We start from the raw sequence: 21,934 nt of genomic DNA on the forward strand, positions 1-21,934 counted from the left end.
AACCGTCAATATTGGTGTAAGTGATGGCGGGGAGGGCGGGGGATTCCCTGGCCCAGCAGGGCCTGGAGTCAGCGCCTTAGGGCTGGGGTCTCCCCCTGAGGCAGGGCCCCCACACTGGGGCTTCCCTCCACAGGGCCCACACGTAACTCTCATCTCTCTGCCACCTTCAGCAGTGCTGCCCGTGGGCAGCCCCACCCCGCAGGCCTGCCTTCAACTCTCCTCATCCCATCTCCCAAGTACCCAAGCACCCACGTGCCCTTGGACGTAGGGGAAAAGAGCCATCTCCCTGTAGGAGCTGGGAGCTGAGTTCAGCAGAACCTTGAACTGGGAGATGGTGGGGGTGGGGCGATTTAGAAGAGGGCTTCTCCCCACGTTACAGATAGTGGCTCTGAGGGCCGAGGAGGAGAAGCAGCTGGCCTTGGTGACCATGCACAGGAAGAGGAAGTGCCAGGATTCAAACCTCCTGTGTTCCTGACTCCAGAGCCTGTGCTTCTTGCAGATGCCACAGAAGCAGTAGATTGCAATGCTGCAAGGCAGAAAAAGCTCACGGTTTGGTCGTGGCCCCTCAGCTCTCCTCACGACTGGTAAATACAACAGTTTGTTGTGTCCTGGGTTGGTCTGCCCACTGCTTGCCACACTGTAAGTTCCTGGAGGGTATGCTGGGGCCTGACTTCTCTGGACCTTAGCATCGTCCAGCACAGGGTATGGTCCCAAGCCAGGCCTTAGGACAGGTCTGAGGAGATGGTGCCACTTGCCCCCACAGACATGGACTGCCCACACTCCACTGGGGGACAGATGGACAGAGTCCAGCACCCACCCACACATCTGCAGAGCAGCCTTAGCAGGGCAGGCTTCTCCTGAGGGCCGGCTCCCCAGCGTGGTGAGTTGCTCTGCAGGCGTGACCGCTCAGAATCCACACCAGCTGTTTGGTGTCATCCCCATACTACTGCAGAAAAAACAGAGGCTTGGAGAGGTGAAGTTACATGCCCAAACTCACACAGCCAAGTGTCTGACTAGGCTCTGTGGGAGCAAACAAGATGTCATGACTCCAAGCAAGAGCCGAATATAAGGAGGCAGTGTGGGAACCCAGTGCCTAGACGGGGACTAGGAGTGGCCTGAGGGACTCCAGTTCTGGGGTGCTGTGTGGGGTGAGCAGAGGCGTCTACAGCACCTGCTGCCTAGTGCGGAAGAACAGGAGGGAGTGTGTGGGCAGGGAAGGAGGCCCATGAGATGAGCCGGGATTGATCTGACAAGGTCCTAATCAAATGGTCAATATCCCTGACCTCACCACTTAACCTATTGATAAGCTGGCAAGGATGGAGCAGGCGGTGAGTGGGCTCAGGGAAGGAGGGGAGGCAGCGAGAGAGGTGAGGGAAGCCTGATGGGGCAGGGCTCAGGCCCAAGTGGTGCCTGGATTGGGGCTTGAAAGAGAGCCATCTCCCCCTCAGATGTCCCCACCTTGCCTCCACAGGTCACATGTCTTCTGTCTGTGGATTCCTTCTCCCAGGCCTCTCTCCTCGCAGGCCCCACATCCCCTGAGTGACACAGGGGCACCCTCCCTAGCATCCAAGTCACCCCAGCTCCTCTTGACCGTGCTTTGGCTTTTCACACACATGACAGACCTCATACCCGAGCCTCAGTGTTCTCATCTGTTACCTGGGGATAATTATAACAGGGAAAGCTGGAAAACAGCCCAGATGTCCTATGACTAGGGAAATCATAAATTATGATATGTAGCAGCCACCTAAAGGAGGCCTGTGATGTTGCAGCAAACATGCCTACATAAACTCACTGTTAGGGGAGCAATGTTCACAATCTATTATTAGTAAGAGAAAAAGGCAGATAATAAACAGCTGTGTGGCACATGATCCCATGTTTACAAAACACACAGACACACATTCCCTTCTCCCCCTCCCACCACCCAGGAAATGGTTAGAACAGAAACCAGAATTCTGAGTTTGGGTCCTAGGCACAAGAATTTTAATAAGTTCCTTAGGTAAACTTATATAGGCATACTCCATTTGAGAAAAAAGCTATGTAGAGGGATAATGTCAAGAAGTTAACAAGTAGGGGTCGGCATTGTGCTGTAGTGGGTTAAGCTGCTGCCTGCAACACTGGCATCCCATATGGGCACCAGTTCGAATCCTTCCGATCCAGCGCCCTGCTAATGTTCTTGGGAAAGCAACAGAAAATAGCCCAAGTGCTTGGGCCCCTGCAACCACGTGGGAGACCCATATGGAGTTCCTGGCTCCTGGCTTTGACCTGGCCATTGTGGACAACTGAGGAGTAAACCAGCAGATGGAATATCTCTCTATTTCTTCCTCTCCCTGTAACTCTTTTTTTTTTTCAAGTAAATGAGTAATTCTTTAAAAAAAAAAAGATTTATTTATTCTTATTTATTTGAAAGGTAGAGTTCCAGAGAGAGGAGAAGAGACAGAGAGAGGGAGAGATCTTCAATCCACTGGTTCACTCCCCAAATAGCCGCAATGGCCAGGGTAGGGCCAGGCAGGATTCAGGAGCTTCTTTCTGGTCTCCCACATGGGTGCAGGGGCCCAAGCACTTGGGCCATCTTCTGCTGCTTTCCCAGGTGCATTAGCAGACAGCTGGATTGGAAGTGGAGCAGCCGGGACTCAAACTGATGCCCACATGGAATGCTGGTGTTGTAGGAGGAGTCTTTTTTAAAAAAAAATTATTTATTTGAGGGATAGTATTACAGACAGTGAGAGGGAAAGACAGAGAGAAAGGTCTTCCATCCACTGGTTCTCTCCCCAAATGGCCGCAACGGTCAAAGCTACACCTATCCAAAGCCAGGAGCCAGGAGCTTCTTCTGGGTCTCCCATGCAGGTTCAGGGGCCCAAGGGCTTGGGCCATCTTCTACTGCTTTCCCAGGCCATAACAGAGAGCTGGATTGGAAGAGAAGCAGCCAGGACTTGAACTGGCGCCCAAATGGGATGCTGGCACCATAGGCAGAGACTTAACCCACTGCACCACAGTGCCGCCCTGCAGGAGGAGTCTTAACATGCTACACTACAACACTGGCTCCAAAAATAATTCTCAAAAAAATAAAAAGACATTAACAAGTTTGGGGTCAAGTGTTCGGCACAACAATTAAGACACTGCTTGGGATACCAGCATCCCATATAGGAATGCCTGGGTCTGAGCACTAGCTCTACTCCAGATCCCAGATTGCTACTATTGCACACCCTGAGAGGCAGCAAGTGATGGCTCAAGTACTTAGGTCCCTGCCATCCACGCGAGAGACCCAGACTAGTTCCCAGCTCCTGGCTTCAGCCTCAGCTACTGTGGGTATTTGTGGAGCAAACCAGCAGGTAGAAGATTGGTCTCTGTCTGGCTGTTTATCTTTCTGACTTTGAAATAAATAAGTAAAAAAAATTTTTTTAATTGTTTCATTTAATTAGATCATCATTGTAGTTTTTCTCGTCACTTTGAATATCTGTATTTTCTATTATTTCTGCAACTAACATGTATCTCACCATTTGTTTGTATTTGCTAGAGGTGGGGCTGATGAGGAAACACAATGAATGCTGCTGTCTCCCTTCCCCTTTCCCAGCCAGGTCTGTCTTCTGTCCCCTTCATGACCAAGCCCAGCAGAACTTAAAGCCCTTACGAATTTGAATGGATTTGCATTCCACTGAATGGAGAAGGACTTGCTGCTCTGGTCTCTGCTCTCACAAGAGTGGGGAAGAAAGGACCAAGCTGAATTCTATCCCTGTCCCCTCTTCAGGAAACTGCCTAAGGGCTTACAGGCAAGACAAACAGCTGGAGGGAAGGAAAGCCGAGACCCAGAAAGAAGGAAGGGACTGTCCTAACGTTACCCTTCCAGTTATGACAGAACCGGGACCAGAATTCAGGGCTCCTGGCTCACACATCCTGCTGCTGGAAGAGGAAAACCCGCAAGGGCAAGTGTGCATGCAAATACTGAGAGTATGGGCTTCTGTGGGGCAGAGAGCATGGTGGTTCCAAAGCTCCTTGCCCACCACCCCCTCATCATATGACCCTGGGCAGGTCTCTTTACCTCTCTAAGCCACAGTTTACTCATACATATTATGAAGACAGCAATGACACCTGCCTCATAGCATGCTATGAGCAGTCAATAAGACTATGCTGTTAAGGAATGCAGCAGAGGACCTGGCACAAAGAAAGGGGCAGGTGAGGGGCTGGCTCTGTGGCGTAGTGAGTAAAGCCACCACCTGCAACACCAGCATCCCATATGGGTGCTGGTTCGAGACCCAGTTCCTCCACTTCTGATCTAGCTCCCTCCCTGCTAATGAACCCTGGAAAGCAATGGAAGATGGCCCAAATCCTTGGGCCCCTGTAACCACATGGGAGACCTAGAAGAAGCTCCTAGCTCCGACCCAGCCTAGCTCTGGCCATTGTGGCCACTTGGGTAGTGAACCAGCAGATGAAAGATCTCTCTCTCTCTCTTTCTCTCTCTGTAAACTCTCTGCCTTTCAAATAAATAAATAAAAATAAATCTTAAAAAAAAAAAGTAGCAGGTGAGTGGCAGGAATGGTATTATGGTTATAAACGTTAAAAGCTGGTAGGAGGGTACAGAGGTGCATCTTGATCACCTGAACAAATAACCAAGCGCAATAAAGACACCTGCCTAAATATGTTTCTTTCTTCCTTTGTTCATTTGTTCACTCACTCACTCATTCATTCAATAAGTATTTCCTGAGGCCACTTTCAGGCCAGATCCCATGCTGGGCCCTACAATCCAGATATGAACAATGGAAGTTCCCACTGGGCTGGGAGAGGGAAGTTAAGGAAGGCTGAGGCAAGTCCCTTGTTTCTGAGAGGTGAAGCCTCAATGGCCCCCAAGCTGTCCCTTGGGGCCTCCGTGTAAAGGCACCAAGTGCAGGATCCCAAGCCCCAGCCCCCACCCGCTGCCGCCCAGTGGCTGAGACACCTTAGCTGTGTGTGTTGATGCCAGCCTGGGAACCGTGAGGTCTGTGCAGACGAGCCGCGTCTACATTTGTGATCCACAGCACCAAGCACCAGGTCTGATGCGCTGGGGACACTCCGTGCTCACAGGGTTTTTTTCTTTCACTTTTTTTAAATGAGAAAAAAAGTTCAAAGCACCTCACACAATGCCTAACACCTGGCAGGTACTCAGTAAGTAGCAGCTATTATTAGTGCCATCATCACACGCCACGCTTCATCCCCACAAAAACCTTATTTTGCCAACGAGGAAACTCGAGACTTAAAAGGAGAGATGTGATTTGCTCACAGCTACACAGCCGAGACTTGTGGCCAGCCGTGGCCAACTCCACAGTCTGTCTCCTCTCCACGGCTGGGTGGCAGGGGCAGCAGGCTGTATGCTGAGGATGATGGAGGGGAAATGAAGCCCTGGGTGGGGGTGAGCAGATGTGATAGACAGATAAGGACAAGTCGGCTGGAGAGAGGGGTGTGGGAGGAAGCATACAGGTACAGGATGAGGGTTTTGGGGGATGCATTTCTAGACCAGATAACGTCTCCTGAGTGTCAGGTACTGTGTCAGGCACAGGGGACATAGCCATGAACAAGACTTCCCTCCCCTCATGGCATTGAGCTTTTAGCAGAGGAAAAGATCTAAAAGACAAGAAAATATACTTAAGGGCAAAGAAGGAAAATAAAGCAGGTGGGGGTAGGTTACAAGTTAACATTATTTTAGATTCAGTGGTCAGGAAAGGTGAAGGTGACCCAACTGAAGTGTGGTGTTAAAAACTTCCCTAGCTGGACTGACGTTGTGGTGCAGCAGGTCAAGCCTCTGTCTGCAGTGCCAATGTTCCACACAGGCGCTGGTTCAAGTCCCAGCTGCTCCATTTCCAATTCAGCTCCCTGCTAATGTGCCTGGGAAAGCAGTGGAGGATGGTCCAAGCATTTGGACCCCTGCACCCACATAAGAGACCCGGATGAAGCTCCTAATTCCAGCCTGGCCCATCCCTGGCCATTGTAGTCACTTGGGGAGTGAACCAGTGGCTGGAAGATATATACATCTCTCTCTCCCTTTCTCTGCAACACTTTCAAATAAATACATAAATAAGTCTTAAAAAATAAAAACTTGGAGCTGGTGCTATGGCACAGCGGGTTAAAACCCTGGCCTGCAGTGCCAGCATCTCATATGGGCACCAATTGGAGTCCCAGCTGCTCCTCTTCTGATCCAGCTCCCTGCTAGTGCACCTGGGAAAGCAGTGGAGGATGGCCAAAGTCCTTGAGTCCTTGTACCCACTTGGGAGACCCAGAAGAAGCTCCTGGTTCCTGACTTCAGATCAGCTCAGATCTAGCCATTGTGGCTATTAGGAGAGTAAACAAGTGGATGGAAGACTCTCTCTCTCTCTCCCTCTCTCTCTCTCTCCCTCTCCCTCTCTGTAACTCTTTCAAATAAATAAAATAAATATTTTAAATACAAAAATAAAAACTTTCCTAGCAAAGGGAACAGTGTGTGCAAAGCTCCTGAGGCAAGAACAAGGTGTAAGAAACACTAAGAAAGCTTCCGGAGGAAAGGAATAAAAGTCAAATCGGCTCATGCAGGGACTACAGGCGAGGAAGATGCTCTAAGTGTGATGGGAGAAGTGCCAGGCTCTCCCTGTGGCAGGTGAGGATTATGCTCACCTCAAAAACCTCCATTCTCACCCTTTCCCCAAATAACCCATGGGGCCTTCTCCAAGAACAAGCCCAAGAAGACTTAGATAAACCCCTGGAGTCCCTCTAGGGCTCTGTCAGGGGCAACCTCTCTAATCTGGGGGACCAAAAGGGGTCTGGCTCACCTATGTGCTCTGACAGCCAGCTCAGGCCTGGCCCTAGGAGGCCACAGAAATCAGTACTGTAGGGCATCACTAAGGGAGACTATAACGCCTGACCCCAGCCCCCAGGCAATCTCCATACGAAGGCAAGTCTTAGCTTTCTCAATTCCGCTCAGTGGGCCGGGAGAAAGGGAAAGCGTCTGTGTCAGCTCCTGGGCCAGGTTTTGTCCAGGGTTCCTACAGTGGACGGGTGGAGCAGGAGGCCTCATGACTGATGGCTTGTTTACCACATCATTTCCTCCAGGGTCTTCCCAACCTGCCCCTCCTCCACCCAGGCTCTTGCTCAGTATCTACCTCATATACTCTGCCTCCGTGAAACCCTTCCAAAGCCATGTGGCATGCCAGGGATAAGCCCTAGGTCACATGGCCCATCCAATCACTTCAACGCCTCCTCTCCCTTCTCCCAACAGTCTGGTGACCCTGGGCATGGCACGGTCGCTAGGGAGATTCCCATGTGTACACACCTCCGTACAGTGGACCTTCCACCTCCACTCCCTGCTCACCTCTCTCCATGCCTCTCCGTCAGTGAAGCCCCCTGACAAGCCCATTTGGTGTGCTCTGTGCTCCCGTGTCAGAGCCCCGTTAGAGGAAGCCCCTTCCCCACCTGGGATGTGCAGTTTTCTGGAGGAAAGGTTGCAGCATGGAGTGGGGGGTGGGAAGCCTCTGAGTCCTACATTATTTATGCCCATGTGGCCCTGGTGAGTTCGGGAGAGATACATGGCACATTTAGAATCTGTGTGTCATGTCTAATGCTCAGCTTAAATGTCACTTCCTCTGAGGTGTTACACCTGACCCACCAATCTAAACCTGGCTCTCCCATGATCTGCCCCCAGCCGCTTGTTCCTTTCCTTGCCAGATATTATCACTGTTTCTAACTAACTATACACTAAGGTCTGATCAGCACCTGTTCTGTTAGCTCAGAGCTCTCAGAGAGCAGGGCCTGGGTCTGCCTTGTAAATCGCTACTTCCCCAGCTTCTAAGATGGGGCCTGGCTCATGCAGGAGGTGTAGTGCCTGTGTGATGACTGAATTCATTTCATGCAAGTTTTCAAACTTGAGCCTTCACTCATTTTTGTTCCATTCTTAGGGGATAAGGCTAGACTGGGGAATGTCTGTGTGCTATGACTCAGGGTATATGCCCCTGGGTCGCCATGCCTGTTTCCTGAGGTGGTCTGTGTGCACTCATGGCGCGTGCACTGGGATGCCACCACGCTTTAGTATCTGCATGTGCACATTTTCTGACGGAAAAACATCCCCATATGAGGAGCTCCCTGGTATTTGGGTTTCTGTTTTGCCCTGCTATATCTGAGTACCTGTGTACCTGCATAGACATCAGGTTTGTACACCTGCAGTGAGTAGTACATTGTCCTTGTTTCCAAACCTGGTGTGTCCATTTCCGCACCTCTGTAGACACGGACACAAATGCGGAGATCTGTAGGGTTTGGTATCTAATCATTTCCTAAGAGAATCTCTGACCAATTGGTATGGATCCCCAGATCCTAGGACTCATGGCTATACATGTCTATCATGTGTCTGAATCTGTGTGAGTGTCTTTTTCAAGATCACTGCATACATCTACATGCACATCTATTTCAGTACTTGACCGTGTGTCTGTTCAAGATTTAAGTAGCCTCTCCTGTTGGGAGTACGTGTATGTGTGTGTGTGTGCATACGCACGCACATGAGCCGGGGCTGACATGGATACATGAACACCTGTAAGTCTTTCTTGGCTGCTGCTGCCTTCCCAGCCAGGATGAGTCCCTCTTATTTCTCTCTCTCTTTCTCACACACACACAAACACACATACACATGCTCATATGCCGTGTGGATGGGAAGGGGGCTGGGGTGTCAGCCAGCTCTTGTGTCACAAGGTTAATTTCTCCACAGCCAGGCAGGCTGGGCCCTGAGGGGAGTGGTGGGGGAGGGGCTGGTCCCCACAGCCCCTCTGATAAATATGTATTTGGGACTGCTGTGCTCAAAGGTCATGGGGGGAGAAGCAGAAGGAGGGGTGGTCTGCACTGTGGCGTGCTGCTGGGTTCCAAGCGGGCCCAGAGTGGGTTATGTGATCCCCTCCACAGGGATGAGGGGATTCAGGGAGATGCCCCCCTCAGCCTTGCAGGGCTCACCCCACCCACAACCATGCTCAGAGGGAGACAGTGTTACAGACACACAGATATTCAAACTCTGGAGCAGGCAAGCACACAAGCCCACGCCCGCTGATACCCAGACAGAGGCTCAAACGATGCACAAAGACGGCCTCGTGGGCCACCAGATGTATGGAGAGCTTAGAGTCCAGAGCCAGCCCACCCCACTCCCCACCCCCACCTTCACCCAAAGCAAAAAAATAAAAAAATAAAAAATAAAAAAATAAAAAAAACAAAAACAAAAACACACACACACAGGCACACAAGAGTGTGTAGTATCTCACAATAAGAAAGGGCCCTACATACTCAAAACACACACACATACCTGCCAGGACACAAAGGTACGTGGAGTCCAAAAGGAAAGGTCCCTGCACATGCACACTTTGTGGGTAGGCATTTACACACATACGCACCAGCAAGCACACACACAAAGGCACACACGTAGACGTGTACCAAGAGTCCTGACGACACAAAGTTCTATGGAGACAGGCACACACTGACAACTATAGATAAATGTATGAACACACACATGCACAAACACACACATACAAAGACCCCCCCAGACATACACCAGGCAGGCTGCATGGAGGAGCCAGGCTGGGAAACCCACCCTGCTGCGACAGAGCCCGCACCGGCCCTTTCCCCACTGAGGCGAGAATGGCTGCCTGGTCTCTGGTCCATGGCCCCCCAGCCGGCCTCAGCCAAATGCGCCATCATTTGTCCAGCTCTGAGTCACATCAATTGTCAAGCCTCCCCTCCTCGCTGACCAGCCAGCTCGGCCATCGGCGGCCTCGGCCATTAGCCGGCTCCTGCCTCTGGCCTGCATTTGTTGAATCTCCCTTACCTGGCAGAACCGTCCGGACCAATGGAGCCCTTTCAGGGTCTGCCTGACCCCTCCCTCAAGGGAGTCCGACGTACCCTGCTGTGTGACCCTCGGTCCATGCCTCAGGCGACCCCCTCCTCGGCACACTGCTCAGGCTGTCATTCTTCAATGACCGCTGGCCACAGTGGTTCTAGTGGATCGTGAGGCTGTGTTTGAGTGTGTGTGTAAGTCTGCTTGTAGGTATGTGTGTATGGGTGGTGGGATGGCTACAGCTGTGCTTTAAGTCAAAAGGAATGTGTGTTTGTGTGTGTGTGTGCGTGCGCGAATAAGGGGTTAGTATGTCAGTGGCTGTGCTTAAAGTCAAAGAGTACCTGAGTGTATGGTTGTGCATCTGGGAGACAAACTGGCGGGGGCTGTGCTACATGCATGCGTGTGTGCATGGACACATGGTGTGCTGTAATGCCAGAGTGGTCTGGTGCATTGGCCTGGGCTTGCTGGGGGGACCCTGAGAGGTTGCCTCTGTCTGGGGCAGGGGGCAGCGTAGTACAGGCGTCTGTCTCTCAAGCAGTGTGAGCAAGTGGAGGGCGTCTCTCCTGGACTCTGCTGCCTGTGCCTGCGAAAGTGACAGATGCTGCCTCTCTGGCCTCGCTGCGGCGGATTAAGTCTGTGAATGCCACATGAGTCTGCACCCCGGTGGGGGAGGGTCCCCAGCCTGCTCCGACACTCATGTGTGTGGGCCACAGCCCTGTACATTCTAGGATCCCGGGGTGAGGGCTAAAGCACCCCCCTTACGGGTTTCCGTGAAGGAGGTTCTAAATGCACAGCAGGATGAAGGTCCCTATGTGTGTATACAAAACACTCACGAGCACCACCGGTCTATGTTGTTGCAGGGACATTGTCACAAGATGTGTGTGTGTGTGTGTGTGTGTGTGTGTGTGTGACTGCATGTAGGATAGCCACTGCCGGCTACATCAAATCCAAACTTCTCAGAGCAGCATCTGAGCCTCCACAGATGGGGCTTTGCAAAATGGTGACAACCTCTGTTCCTAGGGTCATACCTCCAACCTGCCTCCCTGGGCCATTTTTATGCCCTCTGAATACTTCCACTTCCTCAGCACCTAAGAGCCTCAAAACCTCACTTCCCTGTCTAAACCCATGCTCTTCTCTTTCTCTAAATTCTTAATGATCAAAAAGCTCCTTTTGTGCCCATAGTCCAGGCACCCAGATTCTTGTCTGAGGCTGGGATCAGTTCTGTGTCAGTCTAGGTGCAAGTCAGCCCATGGTTCACGCCCAACAACTGTTTCCAAGCAAGGAGTGGTCATGCTGTCATTGCCTGGTTACCTCAGAGAACTTAGTGTGCTTCATTCATTCAGTGATTCACGCCACTCAATAAATATCTATTAGATGCAAGAATCTTATATGTGTGGCCAGCACCTCCAGCCTCCTCCTGAATGTGTCAAAGCGGGAAATTTGCCTCACCCGAGGATCTAATAAAGGTGGAGAGGTGGATGAGTGAGGAAAGATATACCTGCCTCTTAAGGCTACCACGTGCATCTGGAAAGGTGGTGTGGGGCACAACAGAAGGGGCTGGGAGACCACAAGCTCCCCCATGCTTGTCTTCGACAAACCATTACTGACACAGCAGGCTCAGCCCAGCTGTGGACATGCGTGATACAAAGTGGGACCCAGGTCCTCAAAACCCTTGCTGAGCCACAAAAGGCATCCATCCACCTGACAGGTCCTGGGAGACAGAGCTGTGGATGGGTGTCCCAGGAGGCAGGGAAGAAGTGGGGAGAAAAGGTAGCACCAGGGAAAGGAAGTGCTGGTGGGACGGCTAGCACCAAAGGGACAGATCTCTAAGGACAGACAAAGCTCAGTATCAGGAGTCCGAAGCTTGGGTGCTTATGGGCTGAGCAAATGATGTAGGCCTCAGAATCCTCATCTATGCAAGAGGCTCCATCAGGGCTGCTATGGGAGCTAGGGGGCTGCAAGGGGCATCAATGTCATTATTATTATTAGATCAGGAGGTGTTAGGTCCAAGGAGAAAATGGTGAGTGATATGTACTTAGAAGGAAAAATAGACTCCAGTCTGAGGAGATGCCCCTCACTCTCTTCAAACAATTCTCTACACCCAGACTTCTCAGTCATTTCCATCCTGAAAAACCCTGTAAACAGCCAGCACATGTCTGAAAAGGAAATCGCTCCTTGCCCTCACTGATGTCCAACTGGCCCCTGGTGTGGCCATCTGGCCCAACACCCCTTGGTCATGCACCACACATTATGAAAAGTTCTATCCAGTGGGGCCACTAAGGATGGGGCCCTTTTCCTGCCACAATGGTGAGGGGTGAGGTGCTGGCCTATGGACCTGTAAGCAAGAAAGGAGTACACAAGGATATTTCAAAAATTTCATGGAAAAGCAGAACTAAAAGATAAATTAATTTTGGTGCTAAATTTTGAAACCCATGTATATTAAAGATGTTTAAAAAGTTCATGGGACGTGCATATTATGAAAAGACTATGCATGGCTTTAAACCAGAACAGAGGTAGCCTGAAGCAGCCATGATGCACCCACTGGAAACAGATCTGGCCAGCACGCTGTCTAGGACACACAGGCTAACAGCCCCCATCACATACACAGAACAGTAGCTGAGTTCCTTCTCTGCCGTAGTCACACCAAGCCACCTTTCATTTTCCTGCAAAGACTGGCAACCAAGGCCCCCAGTGCTGGCATCACAGCCTACCAGAGGGTTGACCAGCAGATTCAGGTAAGCGGGGGTCTGGACCTCTCCAATGGGCATGGATGGGCCTCTGTCCAGCACTACCCATAAATCAGGAAGTGGACATGAAATCGCATTACCAGGAACTGGAGATGCTGCCTGCAGCCCTGATCAGCTTCCTCCTGGATGGCCTGCCACCCCCTGACACGGGCTGCTTTGTTACCGGGAAGATTCAAGGAAGGTTTCATGGCTGGGAGGCTGGGAGGAAGGGGAATCTCTTCTTGTTTTGTTTTCTTGAATCCAACTTCAAGGCTGCTGTACAAGCATGCTGTCAAACCCACCCGTTCACCAAGGACCCCAGTGCACTCGCACAATCCCTCAACACTCCATCCAGACCCTGCTTCACAGACCCACCTCCTCTCTTACTGGAGACACAGAGACTGCTAACAACACAGTAAGAACAACAATGTCTCCATGCAGAAGCGGTACTTTCACATATGTGACTTTCTTTAATGTGCACTCTCACGTACACAGACTACATTCAGACCTAGTGTCCATATGCAGAGCCTCTACTCCAAACACACTGCACATACAGTGTTACACGTCCACTGCTGAGGCCAGTCTTGGCACACAGACCTGCACACATAGTGGACAGCTTCCATGTACAGAGCCAGAGAGCTTCTCCTGCATACACACAGAGTTAGTGGTATATAAACACCAAGATAAGGGAGAGACTAGTATAAATACTTGTGCTGATTCCTCCTTGCACACATATCACCCACAACAGAGACCCCCCCAGTACCTGACCCACCACTGAAAACACACCATGGTTCTACACTCTACCAAAGCCCCCAGCCCGGCACACAGGTAGTCCTTCCTGAACACCTCTCATCACACACACAAACCTTGTAACACACACACCGCCACCATGGTCTCCCTCTGTTCACACCAGTCCCCCACCATGCACTGACTCTATACCTTCCCTTCATACCCTGGGGTTCGAGGGACAAATCCACCTGATAGGATGGCAAGCGACTAGAGGCTACTGAGTTAAGTGGTTGATTGGGTCTTTCTCTAAACCCAGGACCTACTCCCCAATTCCACAGGCCTCGGGATGGAGGGAGACAGTCAGGAGGGGCTGGTAGGCCAGAGGTTTATCTAGAGATCTTTTACCCAGGACTCAAAAGCTCTAAGGACCCTCTCAGATGGACCCTCATCCCAATTTCCTCTCCCTTTCACTTCCGGCTAGCGATCTGTGTCATTTTTTCCTCTGTCCACACCCTTCTCTCTCAGTGGGGCTGAGTCCATAGCCAGGAGCCCTCACTTAACATCTTCCCCTCCCCCTCCCATAGCCCCAGTGAGCATCCAGCAGGACTTTTCCAGGGGCTAGGAGGAAACAGGAGGCGGTGCTACAAACCAACCCACACCCGCACCCCAGGAAGAAAAAGGCCCCCGGTTAGGGAAAAAGCAGTTAAAAAATATGGGGTTTTGCCAGACAGGTCAGGCTCTGGTGGGAAGTTGGAGGATCCCTGCCCTGCACGGAGCCCCTCTCCCTGGCACCCTGTTCAGTGCTGATGCTGCAAAAGTGATGAATAAATGAAACTGAGGAGGGGGCAGAGAGGACGGGCGACAGGAGAAACGAGTGGCAGGGAGGGGAGAATGAAGAAAAGGAAAAAGGGGGAAGGGAAAAGAGAAAAGGGAGGAAAGGGCTGGTGAGAAAGGAGGTAGAAAAAGAAGAAAAACTGAGCGGGAGAGGAGAAAACGCTTTTACTGAAAGGAGGAAGAGACAGAGAAACTGGGAAACAGGGAGAAAGAAAAAGCAGGAAAGGGGATGGAGAAAAGGGAGCTGAGAAAGGACACGAGGAGGGGAAGAACGGAGAAGGGAGCAGGAGGCAGCAGGAGGCAGCCCAGGGCTCCCCAAGTTAGACTTTGCCCAGAGAGCTGGAGGGCGCACCGCGGCTCCCCAACATCACTCTGGGGCTCCAGGGCTCTGCTTGCCACCTGTCCTCCTGCCTGAGACGCCACCGCCTCTCTGTGCCTCATCCTGGCTGCTTCCTCTTCCCATTTCCCACCCTTCTACTGTCCAAGGCACTCTGCTCCTTTCTCCACCCCCCCCCCAGCCCTTTCTCATTCCCTCTGCCCTCTTACCTCTCCCCCCCATGCACCCTGCTTGCTTCGGAGCTTCAGACAGCATCACCAACCAATATCCTTATCATCATCACACTACACCGGCCCCCACACCCCCAGGAAAGGAGAGAGAGGGGAGGAAAAAAAAAAAAAAGCAGGCGGCACCGGCTGCCAGCTCTGACCCCCTCTCTCCTCATTTTCTCCACAGTGGCCCCTTCCTCAAATGCAGGGGTCAAAATGGGGGTCCCGCCCAGCCCAGGGAGGCTTCCTGAAGCGCAGCAGCCAGCGGAGCGGATGCCCCCTCGCCTCTCTTCTCCACTCTCGCTCCTTTATGTGTTCCGTGGCCCCAGCAGCGATGTGTTTTATTTTCGTCTTTTTATTGGTATTATTTTTTTCTTTTTCTTTATTTTTTGGCCTGGGGGCGGCAGCGGCGAAGCACCCACCGCCTGTCTTCTCGGCCAGCTCCCGGGCTTCTCCGGCTCTTTCTCTAGTCTGCTCCTCTCGCCTCCCTCCTTTCTCTTCTCTGCCTGGGCTCCGGATCCTCCGTCCTTTCAGCTCCGTCCTCAGCCGACTGCCCTCTCCTCTCTCTAAGCCTCCCTCTCCACGCCTCTCCCTTCCCCATCCTTCTTGCCCCTTCTCCCCTTTTTCTCTCTCTCTTTACCTCCTCTCCGTCCCCATTTCTTCCCATCACTACCCGCCCCCACGTACATCTCTCCTTTGGTTCCCTCACTGCCGCCGACAGCCTGCCGACCCTCAGCCCCAAATAATAAAAATACCCAGCCGGGGGCAAAGCCCCGGCCGGCGCCGAGAGGCCGGGGCCGGGGCCGCAGCGGCGGCGTGCAGCTGGAGCGCGGTGCGGAGCGAGAGGCGCCCGCCCGGCTCCCGCCCGGAGAGCTCTCTGCAATAGGCCGAGCCGGCTGCATTAAGCTTCTTGCAATCAATAAAGCGCGGGTCAGATTATGCAAAGCGCAGATATTAATATGCAAAGTTTTAAAGATTTTTAAATGGAAGGGCGAGCGCGGCGCGGGCGGGCGGGCAGGGGCTGCGAGGGGAGAGGGAGGAAGGGAGGGCGGGCGGGCAGGCGCGCAGGCGAGCTGGGGAGAGGAGGAGGCTGCCCGCCGCCCGCCCGCCCGCCCGGCTGCGCCGCGCCGCCTTGCCTTACCGCTGCTCCCATCGGTAGGCGCCGCTGTCTTCGCCATGCGCGTCAGCTGCACGGCTCCGAGGGGATGGCCGAGGAGGAGCCGCCGCCGCCAACGCTACCCCCGCTCCCGCTCCCGCTCCCGCGCCCGCTCGCTGCCTGCTGCTGGCGCTGCTCTGGCCGCTGCTCCTCGCCTGAGCTGCCGGCGCGAGCCCAGGCGCGCGCCATCCCCGGCTCCCACCTTGTCCCCATGGCAACCCCGGGCCCAAGGATGCTCAGAGAGAGAGCGCGAGAGAGAGAGCGAGGGGGGAGAGGGAGAGGGAGAGGGCGGGGAGCGCAGGGGACACGGAGGCAGGGAGAGGCCCGAGACCCACAGAGACATACAGAGACAGAGACTCAGAGATATGCAGAGATTCGCTGAAGCAGAGACAGAGAGAGTAGAAAGATGGGAGAAGAGGGGGACCCAGACACAAGGTAAAGCCATGAGACCCACAGAGATACCAGAGACACAGAAACAGAGAGACACAGCCAGAGACAGAGGGAACAGGGAGAGGGGCAGGGAACAGAGGAAGACTCAGAGGCAGGGAGAGAGCCTGAGGCCCAGAGACACAGGAGAAAAGAGGGGCAGGGTGCACAGAAGACGCAGAAGCAGGGAAAGACTCGTAGAGAGATTGTCCAGAGACAGAGACACAGAGAGGAAAGCCAAAGAGGGGTGTGGAGCAGAGGGAACCTCAAAGGCATAGAGAGATCCTAAAATCCAGACTGAAAGAGACACCCAGAGACAAAGAGAAGGGAGAGGGCAGGGAGTACAGGAGACACAGAAGCAGAGAGAGACTCACGGAGGCAGAGACGTCCAGAGACACACGGAAACATACAGGCACAGGGGTGGGGGCAGGGAGGGAGCAGATGGAGCCACAAGGGCAGAGAGAGGCACCAAGAACCACAGAGACGCCCATGTAAACAGAGAGATAAGAAGAGGTTCTTGCAGAGACCGATACAGAGACAGGGTGATACCAAATCATACACATGCACACACGCACAGACCACAGAGAGACAGCGAGACATTAAGAGAGACAGGCATGTGAGAATCAGGTAGGAGAAAGCCACATGCAGAGAGAGACCAAAAGGCAGGACATTATTGGAGAGATACAGAGAGAACAGAAAGACAGACAGACACAGAGATAAGAGAAGTGTAGACCTACAGAATCAGAGAGATATGAAGAACAACTAAGAGGGAGAGAGAAATCAAATCCAGAAAGGCACCAACCAGGGACAGAGACAGAGACAGAGACAAAGGTAGAAAGAGCAAGGAGAGTCAGATGAGGAAACAGATGTTAGTGAGAGGCAGACAGAAACAGAAAGAAATGTGCAAAGGGGCACTGAAACATAAAAAGAGACAAAAAGAATTTGGAAATGGCAAGAGAGACATAGAGCAAGGGCAGAGACTCCAAGAGTCAAAGTGATGCAGAGAAACAGACACAGAGATTTCAAGAGACAGGGAAGGAGACACCAGGGAGACACAGAGAGATCCTGGGAGATGGAGACAGACACTGGCAGAGGCTTCCTGGTGGACAGAGATCCACAGAGAGATACAAGACAGAGACAGGAAAGCATGAATGGGGAGTCAAACCCAGAGAAACCGATCCGGAAATAACACAGAGGGGGACAAACAGCCTGGAGTAAGCAGAAAGGGGGAGACTGGGGTGAGAGCAGAGGCCAGGAGGGTGACAAGAGCAAGGGGGAGAAGGCCGGAGGGAGTGGAGAGAACAGGAGGCAGAAGAGAAAAGAGGGGAGGGGAGGGAAGAGAGGGGTGCAGTGTGCACCTCCCTGTGTCAGTATAGCTCAGAGATGGGGAAGGAGGAAAGGAGGGCAGATCGGGAAGCGGTCCTGGGCCCCTTGAAGGTCGGCCTAGGGTCTGGGGAGGATGCACGGCTTTCGCCCCCTACTGGCGGGGGTGCGTAGGTGCAGGAAGGAAGATAGGCCTGTGAGTGGTACCCACAGCCAGGAGGGGGCGAGGAGTTAGAGGGGAGAAAGAAGAACGCGGGCACGCGCCGCGCGGTCTTGGCTCAGCAGCCGCAGCCGCCCTTCGCTTTGTTACCCGCGCGACTACCCCGCGTGCACTGAGTGGGCGCACGGTACCCCAGCAACGTGTGCGTGAGGCAAACACGAGAGTCACCAACTGCCCATGTGTACGGAGAAGGCTCCCGGGACCTACACTGCAAGTGCGTAAAAGAAATAAATACAGGAAACACCTACCCCGCGGGCGTACAAAGTAAGTACCAGGACTTGTGCAGCGTGTGCATAACAGACGCCAAACTACCTACTACTCCCTCTATGGGGCAGCCTCTTGGGACCCACACTGTATACACAACACAAATGAATACAAAACCTACCCCTGTGCATACAAAGTAGGCACACGGACTTAAACAGGATGTGAGTGACAGACCTAGAAGAGTAACACCCCCTATACGAGCAGGCTCCTGAGCACCACACTGTGTGTGCACCACACAAATAAAAATAAGAAGTGTCTGCACACAAGTGAGGCACACCAGACCTACATGGCAAGAACACAAGTGACACAAGACCATCCATCCAGTAGCCACATACCAAGCAGCTTCCCAGTACCCATACTGTGTCCACAAAAATCAAGGAACACAGGAAGCACCCTATCCCCAAGCTTAGGAAGTAGGCATAAAGTCGCACAGACACATGTGGTGTGAGCAGCATGCACATCCCTGCTCTAGCGGCCCACAGACCGTGAGGAACATGGCTGAATAAGAATCACCAGTCCCACTTGCATTCAAAGACATGTGTGATCCCACTAGTAAGAAGGGAACTAAAAACGTTGTGTGTAATGATAAGATACAAGGTACTCACTCTGAAGGGGCATGAAATAAATATACCCAGCAGATGCCCAGGCCCCCATCTGTATGACTGCAGCAGACCCCAGAAGAGCTAGAGACACCCTGTAGATCAGCTCCAGGAGCTGTCCCATCCCCAGTCCTAGAAGAACTGCACCCGGCAGGGGGAGAGGGAGGCCAGCTCAACCCTTCTAAGAATGACTATACATTAAAATTATGTATATGACAAGTACATGAGTATCAAGATTCAAAGAAAAGTTAATTCAATGTGAACTGAGTTCATATCACATGCTTCCGGGACACCGTGTGAAGTGTGTGGTCCACAGTGTGCATACAAAGGTACTTCACAAAGTTCATGGACAATTCCTGGCTCCAGCTTCCTGTCAATGCAGACTCTGAGAAGCAGCAGTGATGGCGCAAGTAGTTAGGTTCCTGCCACCCACCTGGGAGACTTGGATTGAGTTCTTGGCTCCTGGCCATGACCCTTCCTGGTCCTGGTCATTGAAGGCATTTGGGGAGTGAACTAATAGATAGGAGTTTTCTCTGCATCTTGAATAAACAACAACCAGAACAAATTCAAGGAAATAAGGGATTGAAAGATAAAGCACATTGCCACAAACTTTTTAAATAATATGTCATATGACTGGTACCTCCTAATTATCCAGAATATCCACATCAAGAATGGGACTGGTAGGCTGGTGCCGCAGCTCACTAGGCTAATCCTCCACCTGTGGAGCTGGCACACCGGGTTCTAGTCCCGGTCAGGGAGCTGGATTCTGTCCCGGCTGCCCCTCTTCCAGTCCAGTTCTCTGCTGTGGCCCGGGAAGGCAGTGGAGGATGGCCCAAGTGCTTGGGCCCTGCACCCGCATGGGAGACCAGAAGCACCTGGCTCCTGGCTTTGGATCAGTGTAGTACACCAGTCGCAGCGCACTAGCCGCAGCGGACATTGGGGGTGAACCAACGGAAAAGGAAGACCTTTCTCTCTGTCTCTCTCTCTCACTGTCCACTCTGCCTGTCAAAAAAAAAAAAAAAAAAAAAAAAAAAAAAAAAAAAAGAATGGGACTGGTATTATGGTGCAGTGTGTTAAACCTGTGTTTGCAACACTGACGCCCCGTATCACAATGCCTGGTTCCAGTCCCAGTTGTTCTGCTCCTGAATCAGCTTCCTGCTGTTGTACAGCCTCGGAGGGAGCAGGTTATGGCTCAAGTACTTGGGTTCTTGCCACCCACATCCACAGAGTCCTAGTCTCCTAGCTTTAGCCTAGCCCAGCCCTGGCTCTTGTGGCCATTTGGGGAGCCAATCAATGGGTGGAAGAGCTCTCTCTCTAACTCTGACTTCCAAATATAGATATTTTAAAAATAATTAAAATGAAAGTGAAAAAAATTTTAAAAATAAAAAAACAAGCAGCAGACATTCCTCACATTACCAGACATCCCTCACTTACCAGAGGCAGATCCAGTGGGAAACCCCAGAAATCCCTGGGTGTAGGTTGTCTACAGTGATCTCTCAGGCCCCCCACCCAGCCCTGTGTTAGGATCCCATGAGAGTTGATGCAGTGCAAGTCTGTGCATGAAGTACATGTAAAGATGCATGTGGCATACTGTACACAACACAGTGGGGTGTGTGTGTCCCTGCTTCTGAAAAGAGCCCCAACTCCAGAGGTACCAGATTCCTGAGTAGCATGTGTGTAACCTGTTTGTGTGTGACCCACCTCTGCCTATGGTGTGCACACACGTATGACTTTTCCTGTGTGAGTGAATGCGTGTGCTTAGCTCTCACCCTTCATTCCGCCTATCCATGATTCAGAAACATACAAAAATAACATATGGTAAGTGTACTACATCACAAACTATGGATACTCATGCATGTACACATCTGAACACATGCTCAGAAATGTTACCTGTCTGCACATCCCTGGATAATTCTGTGTGTTTCTATGTGTGTGTACACTTTAGCATCAGGAACGGGAGGCTGGAACCGGGTAGAAGGGAGGTGAGTGGAGTCTAACTAGGGAAAGGTGAGAAGACAGCAGCATTAAGGTGTCCAAAAGAGTGTGGGGACCCGGGGCGAGGAGAGAGGAAATAGGTGGGGCCAGTGTGTGGTGCAGCAAGTAAAGCTGCCGCCTGGGATGCCAGCATTCCACATGGGCACCGGTTTGAGTCCGGGCTGCTACACTTCCAATACAGCTCCCTCCCAATGTTCATGGGAAAGCACCAGAAGATGGTCCAAGTCCTTGGGCCCTGCACCCACATGGGAGACTTGGCTCCTGGCTTTGGTTTAGTCTAGCCCCAACTGTTGCAGCCATTTGGGGAGTGAACCAATGGATGGAAGATCTTTCTCTGTGTGTCTTTCCCTCTCTCTGTAACTCTACCTTTCAAATAAATAAATCTTTTAAAAGAGAGAGAGAGATGGGAGGGAGCTAGAGGAATGAAACAAGAGCAAGACAGGGGGTTTTCTTTAAAAAAAAAAAAAGATTTATTTATTTATTTCAAAGGCAGAGTTACAGAGAGGCAGAAGCAGACAGAGAGAGAGAGAGGTCTTCCATCCTCTGGTTCACTCCTCAAATGGCCGCAACAGTAGGAGCTGAGCTGATCAAAGCCAGGAGCCTGGAGCTTCTTCCGGGTCTCCCACGCGGGTGCAGGGGCCCAAGGACTTGGGCCATCTTCTACTGCTTTCCCAGGCCATAGCAGAGAGCTGGATCAGAAGCAGAGCAGCTGGGACTCGAACCAGCGCCCATATGTGATGCTGGTGTTGCAGGCTGCAGCTTTACCCCTATGCCACAGCACCAGTGCCAAGACAGAGGGTTTTCTCATCTGTATAAAATTTAGAGATTCATCAAAGGGCCTCCCATGGGCAAGTGTTTGAGTGGGGGGATGAAGAGGAAGCATAGTTTCCCATCATTATTTAAAAAAAAAAAAATGAGAAACAGAAAGACATCCTGAAAGATAGAGCTCCCATTTGTTGGTTCACTCATCAAATGCCCTAAACATCCAGCCAGTGCTGAACTGGAGTAGAGCCAGGAACCAGGGTCTTAATCCAGGTCTCACAGGTGGGTGGCAGGAGCCCAATTACTTGTGCCATCACCACTGCCTCCCAATGTCTGTATTAGCAGGAAGCTGGAGTCAGGAGCCCAAGCCAGGAATTGAACCCAGGCACTCTGATGTAGGACATGAGTATCTTTTTTTTTAAGATTTATTTAGTTATTTGAAAGTCAGAGTTACACTAAGAGAGGAGAGGGAGGGAGGGAGGGAGGGAGGGAGAGAGAGAGAGAGAGAGGTCTTCCATCCAATAGTTCACTCCCCCAATTGACCGCAATGGC

General features: G+C 52.0%; 1 protein-coding gene across 6 annotated transcripts in view; it reads right to left on the reverse strand.

The window, feature by feature from the left end:
* The window catches only part of POU2F2 (POU class 2 homeobox 2), a 105,515-nt gene that overhangs the window by 69,007 nt on the left and 14,574 nt on the right, over window positions 1-21,934 (reverse strand). Inside the window, exon 1 of one of the 6 annotated variants that reach the window (XM_051836486.2) lies at window positions 15,779-16,021. The exons of 4 other annotated variants lie outside the window; for them this stretch is intronic. The gene's annotated coding sequence lies outside the window, so the exon portion shown is untranslated. Of the gene's footprint in view, window positions 1-817; window positions 1,068-15,778; window positions 16,022-21,934 lie in introns of those variants that run through there. One more of the 6 variants, XM_070063293.1, reaches the window with a different exon arrangement.

Source organism: Oryctolagus cuniculus, chromosome 18 (genome assembly GCF_964237555.1).
Source record: "Oryctolagus cuniculus chromosome 18, mOryCun1.1, whole genome shotgun sequence".
NCBI lineage: Eukaryota > Metazoa > Chordata > Mammalia > Lagomorpha > Leporidae > Oryctolagus > Oryctolagus cuniculus.